This window comes from Myxine glutinosa, chromosome 1, assembly GCF_964187855.1.
Source record: "Myxine glutinosa chromosome 1, kmMyxGlut1.1, whole genome shotgun sequence".
NCBI classification, from domain to species: Eukaryota; Metazoa; Chordata; class Myxini; order Myxiniformes; family Myxinidae; genus Myxine; species Myxine glutinosa.
This window is the reverse complement of record NC_136261.1, coordinates 727,576-739,143: the sequence shown is the minus strand read 5'-3', so window position 1 is coordinate 739,143 and position 11,568 is coordinate 727,576. Positions and strand designations below refer to the sequence as shown.

The 11,568-nt window shown below is 56.7% G+C and overlaps 1 pseudogene; it reads right to left on the bottom strand.

Annotated features, from left to right (window-relative positions):
• Window positions 1–746: 746 nt before the first annotated feature.
• Window positions 747–1,629, bottom strand: LOC144889991 (28S ribosomal RNA; annotated as a pseudogene).
• Window positions 1,630–11,568: the final 9,939 nt, after the last annotated feature.

Here is an 11,568-nt window from a genome sequence, read left to right as displayed (position 1 = left end):
CTGATCTGCGAAGTTACAGGAGTTTCCAATAATAACTGTGGTCTACAGAGTGATCTAAACGTGAAAAAAAAATGATTAACCACAAACAAAAAAACAAACAAAAAAACAAACAAACAAACATACAAGCTGACTGATACATCTTGCAAAAACTTAGTTTTGGCAAGATAATGATGACATCAAACAACAATATACAATATGCATGGCAATGAAGGAAATTCATGAGACACATGGGGGAGCGGGAGGGTGATGGGAGGGTGATGAGAGGGTGATGGGAGGGGGATGGGAGGGTGATGGCAGGGTGATGGGAGGGTGATGGCAGGGTGATGGCAGGGGTTGTTAGGGTTCTTGGTCTTCGTTCAGGGTCGACCCTAACCCTAACCCTAACGACCCGAACCCTAACAACCCGAACCCTAACCCGAACAACCCTAACAGGAAGGTAGGGGAACGGGGGAGAGGGGAAAAGAGGGGGGATGGGGAGGGGGAGGGTGAGGGTGAGGGGGAGAGGGGAAAAGAGGGGGGATGGGGAGGGTGATGGGAGGGTGAGGGATGGGAGGGGTGAGGGTGATCAGGGTGAGGGAGGGGTGAGGTCGTGCTGTGCAAGCGGCAAGCTCGGAGAGGGTCGCGCTGCACGATTCATAGGGCGACCCTCGAAACTGATGCCGTGCGGAGGACCGCGCCGGAGGCCGCCCTCGGAGGGGGCCACCGGCTCGAAAGAGTTACGCTGTCCCGGCCGAAGCCCCACGCGCAACAGTATCGCCGTGCCCAAGGAGGGATTCTGACTTAGAGGCGTTCAGCCATAATCCCTCAGAGGGTAGCTTCGCGCCGCTGGCTGCTCAGCCAGATGCACGCGCCAAGTGTCTGAACCCGCGGTTCCTCTCGTACTGAGCGGGGTTGCTGTCCCGGCGACAATAGCATCAGTAGGGTAAAACTAACCTGTCCCACGACGGTCTAAACCCAGCTCACGTTCCCTGTTAGTGGGTGAACAATCCAACGCTTGGCGAATTCTGCTTCGACATCGAAGGATCAAAAAGCGATGTCGCTATGGACGCTTGGCCGCCACAAGCCAGTTATCCCTGTGGTAACTTTTCTGACACCTCTTGCTTAAAACCCAAAAAGTCAAAAGGATCGCGAGTCCACGCTTTCACGGTCTGTATTCGTACTGAAAATCAAGATCAAGCGAGCTTTCGCCCTTCTGCTCCACGGGAGGTTTCCGTCCTCCCTGAGCTCGCCTTAGGACACCTGCGTTACCGTTTGACAGGCGTACCGCCCCAGTCAAACTCCCCGCCCGGAACTGTCCCCGGAGCGGGTCACCCGGGTCGCTGTCCGACGTGACGCGCGCCGGTTAAGACGCGCGCCTCGCGCGGCCGACCCCTGGGCTTCGCACCAGAAACGCGGGACCCCCCGACCAGGGGCCCCGCACTTCCCGTCTCACCGGGTTAGTAAAGGAACGGTAAGAGTAGTGGTATTTCACCGGCGGCTCCGCATCGGCGACGCCGCGCGCCAAGCACCGCTCGCGGGGCCGGACGTCGCGGGCCCCGGCGGGCCTCCCACTTATTCTACGCCTCTCAAGTCCCTTCACAGAGTCGGGCTAGAGTCAAGCTCAAAAGGGTCTTCTTTCCCCGCTGATTCCGCCAAGCCCGTTCCCTTGGCTGTGGTTTCGCTGGATAGTAGATAGGGACAGTGGGAATCTCGTTCATCCATTCATGCACGTCACTAGTTAGATGACGAGGCATTTGGCTATTTTCAGGGTGGCATAGTTACGACCCCTCCTGGGTATGCGCAACCGACACAATCTCGGTCTTCGAGGCCGACCGATAGGCACCGCGTGACCGGCCAATTGGTGGAGTTTGTCCGCACAATGTGGGCGCGTGTCTGGATGAACTTTAGCCGGGGAGCGTTTGGGCGCCCCGGTCTGATACTGCCGCCCACGCGCAGAACAACTTGTGAGTGCACGCGGGTCCCGGCGGTCTTCCTGGCCTAGCGCTACCATGTTTAGACAGCGAAATCCGTCCCCGGGCACCACGTCTTGACTCTCTTTATTCAGTGAGACATGGCGACGTGGGCACGGTAGGACACCCGCGGAGCCCCGGGAACGCGCGAGCCTACGCGTTAGCGTGCTACGGCGGAATCAACGGCTCCGGCCACAGCCAGGCCGATACTCGGCCCGGTCGCACCGGAAATGAACTGGTTCGATGCCCGCGCTAGAGAGGTCGTGGGCGACTGAGATGTATTAACAAATTAGTTAATTAATTTGAGACGTCCGATTCCTAGTGTTTGGAAATTTGGAAGAGCTTGACCCTAGCCTTTCCCTTGCGAGGGCAAGGAGGAACTTAACGCTTAACACTTAAGCTTAGTTTGAAGTACACCCTGACCAGCACTCACGGTGGGACGGCAAGGCAACCAAAAGGGACGAGGTTCTCCTGACCACGTGGCCCTCAATCTGGGAAGCGAGAGGCGTTCCATTAGTGGACGCGCCCCTCACGCCCGACTTTTGGGCGGCCCCGGCAGGCCGTTGGTTTTGACGTTCCGTGACAAGTCCTGCACCCCCACCTCCGGGCCGACCGAAATGAATCCCGGTGTCCCGATCCGAGCCTTCAGAGCGGGCCGGCTTGCGAGAGTGATTGGCACCCCGAACCTGCACTTTCCGTCCCTGCGGTCCCAAATACCGGAACCCCCCGATAGTGGGTTTCGATGTGGTGTGATTTGGTAGGTCTCGATGGGCGATGAGAGGCGCGTGCGGGTGACGCCGTCGCCACGGCCGACCCGGAACGTCGGGAAACAGTTCCCTCTGGCGGGCCGGCCGCACCCGTTGTGGGCTGCGACGCGCGCCCTTACCGCACACTCCTGAAATTTTGGCTTGTCCAAACAAGGCTGTCCGTATTGCCAAACTCGTTCCCAAGACTTGCCCCTTATGCTAGTGACCTGAGGGAGGGAGGGTTTTTGTCTTTACCTGGAGGTGATCAGATCCGTTTCCCTTTCGAGATGGGGGTGAGGCCAATTTTGTTGACGGCGCGTGCCGTGCGTAGGTCGGATACGCACGTGCGCTGGCACGTCATGCGGCACAACGAGTGTGATTGGTGTCCGAATAGTGTGGACAATGTAGCGAGTGTGCTTCTTTTTAGGGGAACTGAGGACCGGCCGAACGTGGCCGCGATGGGATCGGCCGAGGTCACGCGGCCGACCCCGTGTCTTAATTGTGGCTCCTGAACGAGGCGATGATAATTAGGGGGGAAGCGGCGACGAGAGCGCGCGGTCGGCGGCCCCATGGTCGCCTTGCGTGCTCTCGGCGAACCGCCTGTTATTACTATCGGGGTTATTGCCCACCTATTGTATCAGACTAAGTCCCTACATAAACAGGGATGGGGATGGGGAAGAGGGGTCCACCCCATCACGCCGTCTTAGACACCCGAAGGTGCGGCGGCCCGATGCTGGTATTTCCCTTGGTGAGACGGATGACAAGGAGCCGCGTCCGCCCCTGCCCGACTTACCCCAGTGCCCCCTATCAAGCGGGCGCTGGTGCGAGCGGGGTTGCGGACGCCGAACCTCGGGTGGTACGAGACGATACGATGGCGCCGTGGCGCCATACTACGACGGCCTACCTACAGGTGTCCAAAGGCGAGCAACAGGGTTGGCGATTGTTCCCCCCCAAGAAGACGGTCGGGCTGTGGGCATGCAAAATCATACAAATGGGAATGCGTACATGAGTAACGGAGGGGAGGGCGGAACACCGAGCGTGCGTGTGCATCATAAGTCATAACATTTCTACCTATACATCGTCACACCGGGCATGTGTGGTGCATTGTTATCTGAGACCGGGGAGGGATGAGAGAGTGCACGTAAACATTCATTTACATTCAGGGAGGTCAGGGAGGGTGCACTTAGACATACATTCGTGTCACCTAATGCCCTCACTGTGAAGTGCATACATGCCTGAGTGGTTGTGCTTATGCTAGGTGACGGCCCCTATCATTATTGTGATAAGCGCCGGGCAGCGAGCGCGGAGAATAAATTGCCTGAGACCGATTTGAGCCGAACCTGGAAAAGAAGGGGGGAACACTTATACCCAGGGTGTGCCTCAGGAATTAACTCTGCCCCTCATTACCCGCATGAGAGACGCGTGCCCTAAAACGAGGCACACACCCAACATTGTCCGATGCCCTAACGGAGGAAGGAAGAAGGTGTAGCGTCACATAACCGTGGGGAGTGAGTGCGGGAATAATCATGTGGGGTGGGAGGGTGGGATAGCCCGAACTGCTTTTGCACCGCTTGCTGAGCCGGCCCGAAAAACTAGACGGCCCGTCGCTCGGCTTCGCGTTACGGCCCACGTGTACGTCAGGTTGGTAGTCTGGCGGACGGTCTTTGTCGCCTTGGCTGGCCGTCAGGTTGGTAGTCCGGGTGGATGGCCTTTGTCGCCTCGGTTGGCCTGTACGAGGGAAAGAGGAGGGGTGGGGTAGAGACTCCCGTCGGCAGACCAAGTGTCTCTCGGCGGGTCACGAGAGAGAGAGATATAGAGTATCAGCAAAGGGGCAATAGGCCATCCCGATCAGGAGAGATGGGGATAGATCGGGAAAGATGGAGAGAGTTTGAGAAAGATCCGGCCAGATCGAGAAGGATCAGGAGAGCATCGAGAGAGAATCGAGAGACGATCGAGAAGGGATCGAGAAGGGATCAAGACAGGATCAGGAAAGGATCGAGAGGGATCAAGAAGGATCAAGAAGGACCGAGAAGGATCACGAAAGATCGAGAGGGATCGAGGAAGGTCGAGAGGGATCAGAGAGACCGGGGGAGATCGAGAAGGACCAAGAAGGGCCGAGAAGGATCGAGAAGGACCGAGGAGGACCAAGAGGGATCGAGAGGGACCGAGAGAGACCGAGAATGATCGAGAAGGACCGAGGAGGACCAAGAGGGATCGAGAGGGACCGAGAGAGACCGAGAATGATCGAGAAGGACCGGGAAGGGTCGAGAATGATCGAGAGGGGCCAAGAGAGGTCGAGAAGGATCGAGAAGGATCGACAGATATCGGGGATAATCGAGAAGGATGGAGAAGGATCGAGAGAGAGCGAGAGAGATCGAGAAGGGTCGAGAAGGATGGAGAAGGACCGAGGCGGACCAAGAGGGATCGAGAGGGATGGAGAAGGCCCGAGAGAGACGGAGAATGATCGAGAGAGACCGAGAAGGGCCGAGAAGGATCGAGAAGGGCCAGGAGAGGTCGAGAAGGATCGAGAAGGGTCGAGAAGGATCGAGAAGGATCAAGAAGGGCCAGGAAAGGTCAAGAAGGATCGAGAACGGTCGAGGAGGATCGAGACTAATCGAGAAGGGTGGAGAAGGGTCGAGAGAGAGCGAGAGAGGTCGAGAAGGGTCGAGAAGGATGGAGAAGGACCGAGGAGGACCGACAGGGATCGAGAGAGATGGAGAAGGACCGAGAGAGACGGAGAATGATCGAGAGAGACCGAGAAGGGTCGAGAAGGATCAAGAATGATCGAGAAGGGCCAAGAGAAATCGAGAAGGATCGAGAAGGGTCGAGAAGGATGGAGAAGGACCGAGGCGGACCAAGAGGGATCGAGAGGGATGGAGAAGGCCCGAGAGAGACGGAGAATGATCGACAGAGACCGAGAAGGGTCGAGAAGGATCGAGAAGGGCCAGGAGAGGTCGAGAATGATCGAGAAGGACCGGGAAGGGTCGAGAATGATCGAGAGGGGCCAAGAGAGGTCGAGAAGGATCGAGAAGGATCGACAGATATCGGGGATAATCGAGAAGGATGGAGAAGGATCGAGAGAGAGCGAGAGAGATCGAGAAGGGTCGAGAAGGATGGAGAAGGACCGAGGCGGACCAAGAGGGATCGAGAGGGATGGAGAAGGCCCGAGAGAGACGGAGAATGATCGAGAGAGACCGAGAAGGGTCGAGAATGATCGAGAGAGACCGAGAAGGGTCGAGAAGGATCGAGAATGATCGAGAAGGGCCAGGAGAGGTCGAGAAGGATCGAGAAGGATCGAGAAGGGCCAGGAAAGGTCAAGAAGGATCGAGAAGGGTCGAGGAGGATCGAGACTAATCGAGAAGGGTGGAGAAGGGTCGCGAGAGAGCGAGAGAGGTTGAGAGGGGTCGAGGGGAGCCGAGAAGGATCGGGAGAGCCCGGGGGAGACCAAAAAGGATCGAGGGGGATCGAGGGAGATCGAGAGTGACCGAGAAGGACCGAGAAAGATCGAGAGGGATGGAAAAGGAAGGAGAAGGGCTGAGAGCGTGCGAGACGGATCGAGAAGGGTCGAGAAGGATCCAGAGGGGACCCCCCCAGGGATCGAGGAAGGATCGGGAGAGGACCGCGAAAGGACCGAGAATGGATCGAGAAAGGGCCGAGGGAGGGCCAAGAAGGGTCGAGCGGGAGCGCGAGAGGCCAAGAAGGATCGAGCGGGAGCGCGAGAGGTCAAGAAAGATCAAGAAGGGTTGAGAGGGGTCGAGAAGGATCGGGGAAGGTCGAGAAGGGTGGAGGAGGCTCACGAAAAGGAGAAAGGTCAAGGAAGGTGGAGAAGGATCAGGAAGGATCGAGAGAAAGTGAGAAAGGTCGAGAGGGATGGAGGAGGATGGAGAAGGATCGAGAGAGTTTGCTCTCGTCCTTGAGGAGTGTGGATGTGTATATGGACCATTTGGTGGTCTTACCTGTTGTAGTTGTGCATGTGCAATGTACCACCTGCTTCCTTGGGGTGTCCTTGCCCGGTTTCATCTTTGGGAAGTGTGGAGAACGTCTTTTCGGCCACGTTGCTCACCTCCTCTGTGTACCTCCCCTCCGCCCTATAACTTGTAACCTGCTTACTGTGACGCCATAAGACATCATGAGTGGGGCATCCTAAAGTTAAACAGAGTTACCGAGGCCACTGTTACGGGACTAAGCCCCGTGCCGTACGATCTTCTAGGCAGCAGACATCAATCATAATCAGCCCAAACTACCTCAACCACCGAAGAGAGGGAGAGGGATATCGTGTGTGTGGGCGGGGCGTTGTTGCTGGGGGTTATTTATTATTATATATTATTTTTATTATATATATATATATATATATATATATATATATATATATTTGTTTATTTGTTTATTTATTTATTTATTTTATTTTCCCCCCCCCCCCTCCCCCTTTCTTTGTTGAGAGATGGAGATAAGACCCCCAATGGATTAATATATATGGGAAGATATGTTCGTCTCGGTATTTTACATACCGGCATGTGTTCACGGCCGGCCGAGCACAACACGATGCATCACAGGCCATCAGGCATACGTTACCCCATACCCGGCACACTGCCCCCGGCATCTGGTACATACTATCCCTCATGCTCTCCGCATCCCCCCCTCCCTCATCACACACATCACATATCAGGTAGGTGCGTCCCTGACTCCAACCCGGGTGTCCATGCCAAATGTGACAAGCATGTCGAGTGTGAAGAGGAGTGTTGCCCGTACCATCCTCTGCGCCACCGCCTTAGGATTGGGCACGCCGATGAGTTGGAGCACGTCAGAGTTATTGGGGAACCATTTCCCTCTTGCCCCTAGTGGGAACCCAAAGAGCCGCACCTCAGGAACCTGACGCTCAGTACATATCAGCTGTTTCAGGATCCTATATTTCTTGATCTTTGCCAGGTAGGCGAGCTCCAAGCTCCTTGGGCCTTTCTCGAATACCACCGTCACGTCCAGGATGACTGGTGGAAAGCCATCCTTTGTCAAGACGAGATCCGGTCTGTAGCTTTGGCCATCTCCCACGACGAATGTTCGCTCCTGGGTGGCTGTCCACCCCCGACCCTCGGCAAGGCTTGCCACCATCCCACAGAGTCTGTGGTGCCTCCTCGTTCTTGCTTCCCTTATCGCAGGGCAGCAGGATAGGATGTGGACAAGGGTCTCGACCTCCTCTCCACACCTTCGACATTGCACGTCCATTTCCGGCCTACCCCTGGCCAGTGCCGCTCTGGTCGGGAATGTGTTAGAGCGCAACTGCAGGGCTGCGATGGTGTGGCGGGTCCTGCCCAGCCTCAGCTCGTAGAGCCAGTTGTTACTGATGGGGTCGTTGCAGAACACCGAGACCCCGAGCCCATAAACCGGCCGCGCACACCACTGGTGAAAGACAGTCGTCCTCCAGCCGCTCGTCGCAATGCCCCCAGCGGGGGTGACCTCCAGGCCGAGCTCGGTAAAGCGGGACTGTAGGGAAGTACCCGCGCGCGTCCCGATTGCAATGGCACGGGTCACGTGGTCGCGAGAGTGCATCAGCATCCAGTCCCGGGCCGCTACCATCCTTGGAACGGCACTCACGAGCTCCGTGAGACCGATTCCTCCGTCTCTGCATCTTGAATAGAGGAGCCCGTTGGGTGTCATTTCCGGAAGATGAAGGGCTCGCTTTACTGCCGCCCGTATGGCCCGGTCCATCACGATCAGCCTGCCTTTGGACGCTTTGCCACACACCAGCTCGTGGAGCATCCGGGGAATGACATGGTTTTTGATCAAGGCCACCCGGATCCTCGCGCGGACCTGAGCGTCCCTAACTCTGCCCAGCCACAGCATGAGCCTGCCCTGAACTTCATCAAGGCAAGTGTAGCCGGACGGGCGGATGGTGACGCCCAGGTATCTGAACTGGTCATCCAGACGCAGCATCCTGATAACGTCATCCCCGAAAGTCCACTCGGTGCAGTTGTTGTAGACCGGGGCCCCCCCCCGGCCGTGTGGTCCAGGTAGAACCCCTTGGTCTTGGCCAGGTTCAGGGAGAGCCCGGAGCCCTGGCAGAATCTGTTGACCACCATTAGATTGCGTTGCATCCCCTCCCAGGAGGAGCTGACCAGGGTCACGTCGTCCGCGTACATGAGACCGCACACCTGCACCGTGCACGTCCATTCCCCTCGCTCCCGTTCACGCCTCCTTTCGTCTGCCACTCCTGTTTCCGCTTCTTCCGCAGCTGCTGGGCTTTCATCCCGGGGCCCCCCCATCCCACCGTCATTCTCGGCAGCGGCGGCAGCACCCGCGTTCCTACCAGTGTCCTCCGTTTCTCCGTTCGGATGGAACCGAACTCGCCCACCCACTCGGGCCTCTCTCGCGGTCATCTCCAGTGCCACTCTGAGGTCTGAACCCCCAACTCCCGAGACCCTGAAGAAGTATGGCGCACCAGCCCTTTCCAATTCACAGATAAGATGATCGAGCGCCAGATTAAAAAGCAAAGGTGACAGTGGATCCCCCTGTTTGACGCCGACCTTCAACCCAATCGTCGGCTTGTCTTGCCCAATTTTTCCAAAGGTGGTGGTGGCCCCGACTAGGGTACTCATAATGAGATTGATTAGGTGCTTAGGGACCTCCTTGGTTAGAAGGGTGGTGTAAACGTGGGAGTGCGACACGGTGTCGAAGGCTTTAGCAAAATCCAATAGGACAACCGCGACCGCCTTTTTGTTGGTTTTGGCCTCGTCCAAAATGTTGATCAGTGTGCCTGCATTCTCGCTGCAGCCCGGTACCTCAATAAAACCCCGCTGCCGCGTGTTTAGCTGGCAGGCCTTACTTATTCTGTTTACCAAAACTCTGGAGAAGGTTCGACTTATCACCGATCCAATTGTCAGGGGTCTCCAGTTTCCCAGGTGACGTAGCTGCTCGGGGTCCGTGGCTTTGGGTATTAATCTAGACCGGCACGACTTAATCTGCCAAGGGATCGTTTCATCTGCAATCCAACTGTTGAAGAGATCTTTCAAGGAGGGGCGCTGCGATTCTATCCTGACCAGAGTGCTAGGCTTAATTCCATCTGGGCCCGCTGCAGAGTTGCTTTTTAACCTTAACAGGGCTACTTGAAACCTCCTTCTGGGAAATCTCTGCCTCTAGCCCCTCAACATTGGTCCCGCCCGTAGTTCCAAAACCCTCTAAGGATGCGAATTTGTCCTTTTCCTCCCATTTGGCCTTAAATTGCTGGTACACCATGTCCTCAGGGATCTCGCATTCCATACTCACCGAGCCGTCCAGGACCTCGATCGCAAGCCTCCTCCTGTCCTTTTTAGCCCATTCGGCTAGCCTTCTGAACCGTGCTGCCCCCTGCCGAGCCCTTGGTGCCGTTGGTCTTGTCCTGGCAGCTTCCCTTCTTCCGCCCCCCCCCCTGTGGAAACCAAGGCCATCTCCTCGGTTCCGATTCCTGTTACTCTGGGCCCTTCGCCCACTGCCCCCCACACCCGCCCTTGGCCTCCTTGGCCTTACTCCCCGGTTTCCCCAAGCATTGCATCTTATTAAGTCGCCCAGCAGCTGCGTACTTCTCTCGGAAGTGACCCCTACCACAAAGTTAACGGGTCCAAACACCGGAGCCGGGGGCACAAGCAACTGTTGCCTAGCAACTTGATCTTGACATGCACGCTCCAGAAGAAAGAACCAGTGCGCCGCGAGCGGAATTTTCAGCTGTCGCCGAGTCGCTGTGGCCTCCTTTATTTTCAGCTCGGATCGTTTATCCCTAATTTGTTTTAGCGTCTTCCCTGGAAGCTTACTGGCCAGCAGTTTGTTGATGTCGGGCCTATCCCCATCTGTCGTCGTCCACCGAACCAGTGTGGCAATTTGTTCCGGTGTCCAGGTCAATACCCGACCCATTCCCCCTCCACCAGTCTTAGTATTACCTCCGAGGTTCCTGGGCCGTCCAGTGCTGGCCCGTGCGCCCGCTATCCTGTCCCTGTTCCTATGGTCGGGGTGTTTTTGCCTGTCGTGCTGGGAGCGTCCTCGAGCCGTGGTGAAGCCATTGGGGCACAAGGAACACGGGAACGGGAGTGACGAGGTTGAAGCTGACGCGCTGTTTGAGGGGCCGCCCTTGTTACATTTAGGGATGTGGCACAGCAGCGCATGGAGGGACTGGGACGCAAATGTGCAGAAGGAACAGCGGCAAAGCAGGGGGCTACGCGGGTGCGCCCTGATGATGTGATGACGCATTTCTCTGAGGTTGTCGAATTTCGCGCCACAGATGCAGAGATACATGCTGGTAGGGTAGATGATGAGGAGGCTTGTGGGACGGCCGGGTCGGACAGGCGACACAGGAGGCGGCCCGGAGACAGGGGATGATGTTGACGCGGACGGAGAAGTCGCGCTGGGGCCACCACGGTCGACGACCCTGCCCGGGCACTCAGGAATATGTAACAGCAGATTACGGGGCTGTTGTCTCGCATCATAACCGCATATCGAACAATGACATGTCAGTTTCTTATTCTTATGGTCGATGCCTATATGTCTTTCCATTTCCCCGAGCGCATCTATGGTCGCACCACACGGACATACAAACTGTTCACATGGATAAGTGAAGTCGATTTCTATGTATACAAAAGCAGCCCTCTCCATTTCCTCGTTTTCAGCCTTGGAGCACTCCGTCCACAGTCTTCCGTTCAGTATGACCCTATAGAATCTCCCCTTAATACTAGCGTCTGGAGGTGTTGCAGGCTTGACCGGACCCAGCTCTTCTGAGGCAGCGGTTGACTCCCGGGCCCTCATCTCCAACGCATCTGCCCCCACGGCCCCCTCTGTTGCCCGAGGGGGTGTCCGCCTTGCCATCGTCTCTCTTGCCTGAGGAGCATGCGGATGTTTGTCAGTGCCTCCTGGCC